Below are 7,138 nucleotides of genomic sequence, written 5' to 3'. Positions count from 1 at the left end.
GAAGCAGTGATATTTAACCTTAGTAAGAGCGCTGTGGAGAAGGGTGTTCAGGTAGAGGGAATAGAAGCCAACCAATCCACAGATCAGGACGGAGAGCCCAGAAAAGGCTTTCCTTAGGGGAGACCAAATGCCTTTCTGGAGGGAGGCAGAGGAGGGGGCACAGCTGGGAGTGGAGGTGGGGGACACAGAGTTTCCTAGCTTGAGGTCACACCTGGGGATAGAGGGGCCAGGGGAGCAGAAGGATGTGAGGGAAATAAACAGGAGGAAGGTGCTGGATGGGGTGCGGCGGGCAGGCTCGGGAATATGACCAGGGCTGTTAGGGGAGAAAGAGAAAGGGGAGACCGGGAGCCTCCGTTTCTAGGGCTGGTAGTGGCCGGTGGAGCCGAGAACTGCAGTGAATGCACTTCCCGGGGCTCTCCCGCGGCCCCACGCGCACCTTTATCCCCCTCAAGCACTCATTGCATTTTCCACCCTGCAGCCCGGCAGCAGGCTCCGCGCGGCCCAAGCGGCCTGGAACCCGCGGCCGAGGCTAAGCCGGGCCCCTTCCCTCGAGCCGTTGGGCTGGGCTGCTGCTCGTGTGACTCTTTATCATCCATCCGTCATCCGTGCGGTACCGAGACGTCTTAGACTGCGCGCGGGCTCGGGCTCTGAGGACTCCCGGCCCAGGCGACCCCGCGCGGCCGCGGCGGGAACCACGGGCCTCGGGGCGCGGGGGGCACGTGGCGGGCGAGGTGGTGGCGCCCCCTGGAGGGAGCGCTGAACACTGCCGACTGGAGGCCAGCACGGCGGAGAACCGTCGCAGCCCACCGGGAGGCAAATCATGAGAAAAACTCCTACCACGTGACTCCTGGACACTGGGCAAAGTGCTGGGAAATTCCCGTATGGATATTTTTTTCTGTTTTGGGGGGATGGGAAAAGGTGCCACGCACTGCGCTGCTCTGGGCTTATTCCTGACTATGTGCAGAGATCACCTGGCCAAACTTGGGGTCCATAGGTATCCTATCCTTGACATGTTCTACCCCTTATGCTATCTCCCTAGCCCCCCTCCACATTTTCTTTTCTTTTTTTTTTTCCTTTTTGGATCACACCCAGCGATGCACAGGAGTTACTCCTGGTTCATGCACTCAGGAATTACTCCTGGCGGTGTTGGGGGACCATATGGGATGCTGGGAATCGAACCTGGGTTGATTGCGTGCAAGGCAAATGCCCTACCCACTGTGCTATTGCTCCAGCCCCCCCTCCACATTTTATTACAGGCTCCGGGGATCATATGGGGTGCTGGGGATCAAACCTAGGTAGGTTGTATGCTAGGTAGTCACCCTAGCCATTGTACTATCACTCCTGCCTTACTATTATTACTATTATTATTATCATCACTGGGCTGGAGTGATAGCACAGCGGGTAGGGCGTTTGCCTTGCACGCAGCCAACATGGCCAACCTGAGTTCAATTCTTCTACCCCTCTCGGAGAGCCCGGCAAGCTACTAAGAGTATCTTGCCCGCATGGCAAAGCCTGGCAAGCTACCTGTGACGTATTCAATATGCCAAACACAGTAACAACAAGACTCAAAATGGAGACGTTACTGGGCCCGCTCGAACAAATCGATGAACAACGGGAGGACAGTGACAGTGACAGTGATGATTATCATTACAGAGAGGTTAAGTAACTCAGTAGATTAAAGTTTGGCAGACAGGAAATGGTGAAATGGTGGCATCCAAACTCAATAACTGCCTTGCTAGTGGATCTATTATTGTTGGTTTGGGAGTTCAGGCCACATTGTGGGTGCTCAGGGCTACTTCTCTACTTCTTTTTTATTTCTAAAAATTTATTATTTTTTAGGGGTACTTCTGACTCTGCGCTTAGAGATTATTCCAACCACAGTCAGCCACATGTAAATTAAGCACTGAAATTTCTGCACTTTCTCTCCAGCCTTTCATGATCACCGTGCCTGAGCTCCAGAGGTGGCCTTTACTTTTATTCTTTCTTCTTTCCTTTTTTTTTTTGTTTTTATTTTTGTTTTGGGACCACACCTGGCAGTACTCAGGGGCTACTCCTGGTTCTAAACTCTAGGATCACTCCTGGTGGGCTTGGGGGGCAACGTGGGGTGCCAGAGTTTGAACTCAGGTAGGCTGTATGCAAAGTGAGAAACTTACCCACTGTATTGTTGCTCTGGTCCCTGGTTTTTTTTTTTGCTTTTTGCTTTTTGGGTTACACCCAGCGATGCACAGGGGCCACTCCTGGCTTTGCACTCAGGAATCACTCCTGGCGGTGCTCAGGGGACCATATGGGATGCTGGGAATTGAACCAGGGTCAGCCGTGTACAAGGCAAACACCCTACCCCCTGTGCTATTGATCCAGCCCCCTGGCCCCTGTTTTTTATAGGCTACACCCAGCATTGCTCAGGAGTTACTCTCAGCTTTGTGCTCAGGAATCACACCTGGCCGTGCTCAGGGAACCATATGGAGTGACAGGGATTGAGCCCAGGTAGGCTGGGCAAGGCAAATGCCCTACCCACTGTACTATCGCTCTGGCCCTGTTTTTCCTTGCATTTAGGAGGATCTGGAGGGGCCCACACATGGTCCCAAATTTGGTTCAAGTCCAGCTCTGCATCTCTGGGCATGTTACCTAACTCTCTCAACCTCAGATTCTTTTCCTGGGAAATAAGGTTGGGTGGTGATTTAAATAAGAAAATGTGGGCCCAGAGAGGTTGTACAGAGGATAGAGCACTTGTATACAGCTGAGGTTCCATCCCTGGCACCACATATGGTCCCCTAAGCCTGGACACCCCTCCAACACAATAATAACAGATTCACTAGTGGAGACAGTGAATTGAATTGGGGTGCCACCACCATCCTGCCTGGGTAATTTTAGCCTTACTAAATTACTTAACCTCTCTAAGCCTCAGTTTTGTTTCGCTTTGGGGATATGTGGTCACACCCAGAGATGTTCAGGGGATTCCCCTGACTCTGCTCAGGTGGTTCTTGGGGCAGGACACCCTGGCCCTTGGGCCTCCACCACACACACACTCCAGCCCAGTGAGTGCTCACTCCTCCCCCTCCAGGCTTCCATTCATCTATCAGTAAATGAACTTAATTACAGACCTTATGTTATAGGGCTGTTTTGCTAATTAATTGCAAGAATGGAGATCTAATGCTTAGATTAGAACCTGGCATGTAGCTGGTGTTAAGAAAACCGCTAATATCATTTACTCTTATCATTCACACTGCTGAAAACCAAGGTGCTAGGATCCAGAAATGAAGAAACTCAGGGCTGGAGAGATAGTACAGAAAGTACAGAGTTGGCCCTGCATGTGGCTGACCTGGGTTAGATTCCCGGTCCTCCTCCCTTAATCCCCAGCACCACCCAGTCCCTTGAGCCTGCCAGGAGCGATCCCTGAGTGCAGAGTCAAGTGTAAGCCCTGAGCACAACTGGGTGTGGTGTCCTCCCAACCCCCAGCCAAAAATACCCCAAACAAACAAAACCAAAAAAAGAAACAGAGTGTTCTTGCTTCAATGACTTCCTAGTGTCCCTTGAACCTAGAGCTTAATATTAATAACTGTTGAGGGGCTGATTAAATAGCTCAAGGACTGGACCACAGGCTTTATCTACAGGAGCACTACCAGTTGTGTCTCCAAAATAAAACAGAACAAATAAAAATAATTGTTGAGATGAACATATGAATGAATATAGGAATACGTGAATAAATGAAGGGACATACTTAGTAGATCAGTTTCTGGTTACAGTTAAAGTTGGAGAGACAATGGTTGGGGAAAAAGTTTTTTTTTTTTCTATTCTTTTTTGGGGAGCACACCGGGCAGTTCTCAATCATTCCTGACTCTGTGCTCAAGGGACCATATGTTGTGGGCAAGGTAAGTGCCTTACCCTCTATACTATGTCTCTGGCCTAGCCCTATTTCCTTAACTTGACTTTTTTTTTTTTGTAGTTTCAGGAATTGAACCCAGATCTCATGCATACAAGACATTCTGGGCCAGAGAGACAATACAGTGGATAGGGCATTTGCCTTGCCACACTAGGTAGGCCACACTCGGCCATGTGGCCCATCTGTAATCCCCGGCATCCCATACAGAGTCCTGAGCTCACCAGGAGTGATTCCTGAGCACAGAGTTAGGAGTAATCCCTATGCATTGCCTGGTGCGACCCCTCCCTCCAAAAAATACCTAAAAAACAAAACCCCAAAAACAAGACATGCAACTTACCACTGAATCTCAGCCCCAGTACAAAAGGAAGCTTTTAAAGTATTATTTAAGGAGGTGCGTATGCTGCCCGACCCATGTGCTGCTTGTGCCTATGTGGCCCAGCATATGTGGTTCCCGAGCACGTGTGTCTTGCCAGCATCTCCCCTCTTGAGATGTGGACTTTCATGCTTTCCTATCTAATGCTGGGGTGTGTGTAGGGGCTCTCTCCGCCCTAGGAGAAGCCTGCACTCTCCCTTGAGCACGCTACTCTCTCTCTCTCTCTCTCTCTCTCTCTCTCTCTCTCTCTCCCCCTCTCTCTCTCCCTCCGTCCTCACCTTCAAAAACTTCCAAATAAAATGTTTTACTTAAAAAAAGTATTGGGGCTGGAGCAATAGCACAGCCGGTAGGGCATTTGCCTTGCACATGGCTGACTCAGGTTCGATTCCCAGCATCCCATGTGGTCCACTGAGCACTGCCAGGAGTAATTCCTGGGTGCAGAGCCAGGAATAACCCCTGAGCATTACCAGGTGTGACCCCCACAAAAAAAGTATTACTTAAGGAGAGTAGAAATATAACTCATTGGTACAGCATACGCTCCTCAAATAAAAGACTCTCGCCTTGCAACAAAAAACAAAAAACAACCCCGAGCTTGATCCTTGATACTCCATAAAATAAAGCAGTTTGGGGTCAGAGCAATAGTACAGCAGGCAGGTCTTCCACATAGCCAAGCAGGTTCAGTCCCTGGCATCCCACATGGTCCCCTGAATCCCATCAGGAGTAAGCCCTGAGCACATCTGGGTGTGGCCCCCAAACAAACAAAACAAAAATAAATAAAAGAATAGTTAACATTTCTGGGACACATTTTTTTTTCTTTTCTTTTTGTTCCCAAGATTGAATCCAAGGTCTTTCCCAGGCAGCCTGTTGAATCATATCCCAGCCTCCTTGGGAACTTACCTTTTCAGTCTCTTTATTCCTCCACTTCCCTTTGCTGTTGTGATGACTGGGGATTGTACACTTGAATGTGGGGTTTGCATACTTAATTATTACTATTATATCATTTGGGGGTCATGCCCAGTAGGGCTCAGGGACCATAGTGGAGCTTGAGGGGTCAGATGCAGTGCCTGGAATTTGAATTAGGGGATGGCTGCGTGCAAGGCCAACGCCTGTACTATCTTTCTGGTCCAACTTGAAGACTTTCTTTCCTCTTTTTATTTAATTAATTAATTAATTAATATTTTTGCTTTTTGGGTCATACCTGGCGATGCACAGGGGTTACTCCTGGCTCATGCACTCAGGAATTACCCCTGGCGGTGCTCAGGGGACTATATGGGATGCTGGGAATCGAAACCTGGGTCAGCCGCCTGCAAGGCAAATGCCTTATCAGCTGTGCTATAGCTCCAGCCCCCTCTTTTCTCTTGTTAAAAAATCACTTGACATCCCTTTACTCATTGATTTGCTCGAGCAGACGCCAGTAACATCTCCACTCATCCCTGTCACATGCTATTGTAGCCCAATGGCGTCTGCTCACTCCAGGAACACGAAGAGCCTCAAAATGATCATTCACGGTCTTTTTTTTTTGGGGGGTCACACCCAGCGATGCACAGGGGTTACTCCTGGCTCTGTGCTCAGGAATTACCCCTGGCAGTGCTCAGGGGACCAAATGGGATGCTGGGAATTGAACCCGGGTCAGCCGCGTGCAAGGAAAACGCCCTACCCACTGTGCTATTGCTCCAGCCCCCGTTCATGGTCTTAACAAAGAAGTCTGACCATCTCGTAAGTGGACGACCATGTGATCTTTTGACGTCCCGTGGAATCCAGTCAGTAATGGCTCTAGTCCAGTGGTCGTCTCCAAATCAAATTACGTGTCCAGCCCATCTGATTTTTGGTGCCTTGGCAAACGAGACAGCATCCCTGATTCTCGATCGTTGACGGAGGTTGGAACCCCGGATTCCTTCTCTCACTTGAGTGAAGTGTGATACTCCAAGCATAGCTCTTTAGATTCCTCTTTGGGAGACCCGAATAGCGTTCTCATCCTGTTTTCGTAGCACCCAGGTCTCTGAGGCGTATGTTAATGCAAGAAGAACGGTGGAGTCAAAGAGATGTGCCTGGAGTCAGCGGTTCTTCGTCCTCTTGGCTATTTTTTTTGACACTCTTGAAGGCATTCCAAGAGGCTCTTTCTCCTGCGCAACTCAGGTGCCAAGTCATTTGTCATGTTGATTTTTCGACCTAGGTACACATAACTGCTGCATTCAGAGATGTTCGTTCAGTTGAGAGCGAATGGAACATCAGGAACTAGTCCATTTCTCATGAACATTGTTTTCTTGAGATTCAACTGCAGTCCAACCTTTTCACACGGTTGAAGTCGGCCAGCATCTGTGCCGCTTGGCTAATATTTGGTGTTATTAAAACAATGTCATCAGCAAAGCAGAGGTGGTGTAGTTGCTGACCGTCTATCTTCACTCCCATTCCTTCCCATTCCAGTCATTGCATGATGTTTTCGAGGGTGGCACTGAAGAGTTTTGGTGAAATGGTATCACCCTGCCAAACCCCCCTCTTGACATTGATGATCGCTTCCTTGTAGAATGGTGAGATCCTGGTAGTGAATCCGTAATAGAGTTCACAGAGGATCCTGATGTATTGAGTTTGAATGCCCTGTTTGACTAGGGCTTCAATGACTGCTTCAGTCTCAACAGAGTCAAAGGCCTTCTTTAAGTCAATGAACATTAGACACAGCGGCATCTTGAACTCCTGAGAAACCTCAATAAGCTTGGTTACCGTGTGGATATGGTCAATTGTGCAGAATCCTTTTCGGAACCTGGCTTGCTCACATGGTTGGCCTTCATCTAGTGTTCTGCCAATCCTATTCAGGATGACTCGAGTGAACAGCTTGTAGAGGACAGACAACAGGCAGATCGGGCAATAGTTGCCAATGTCGTGGATGT

The sequence above is a fragment of the Sorex fumeus genome, unplaced genomic scaffold (genome assembly GCF_029834395.1).
Source record: "Sorex fumeus unplaced genomic scaffold, SorFum_2.1 ptg000047l, whole genome shotgun sequence".
NCBI lineage: Eukaryota > Metazoa > Chordata > Mammalia > Eulipotyphla > Soricidae > Sorex > Sorex fumeus.
The sequence above is the reverse complement of the archived record's forward strand: the minus strand, read 5'-3'. Positions refer to the sequence as shown.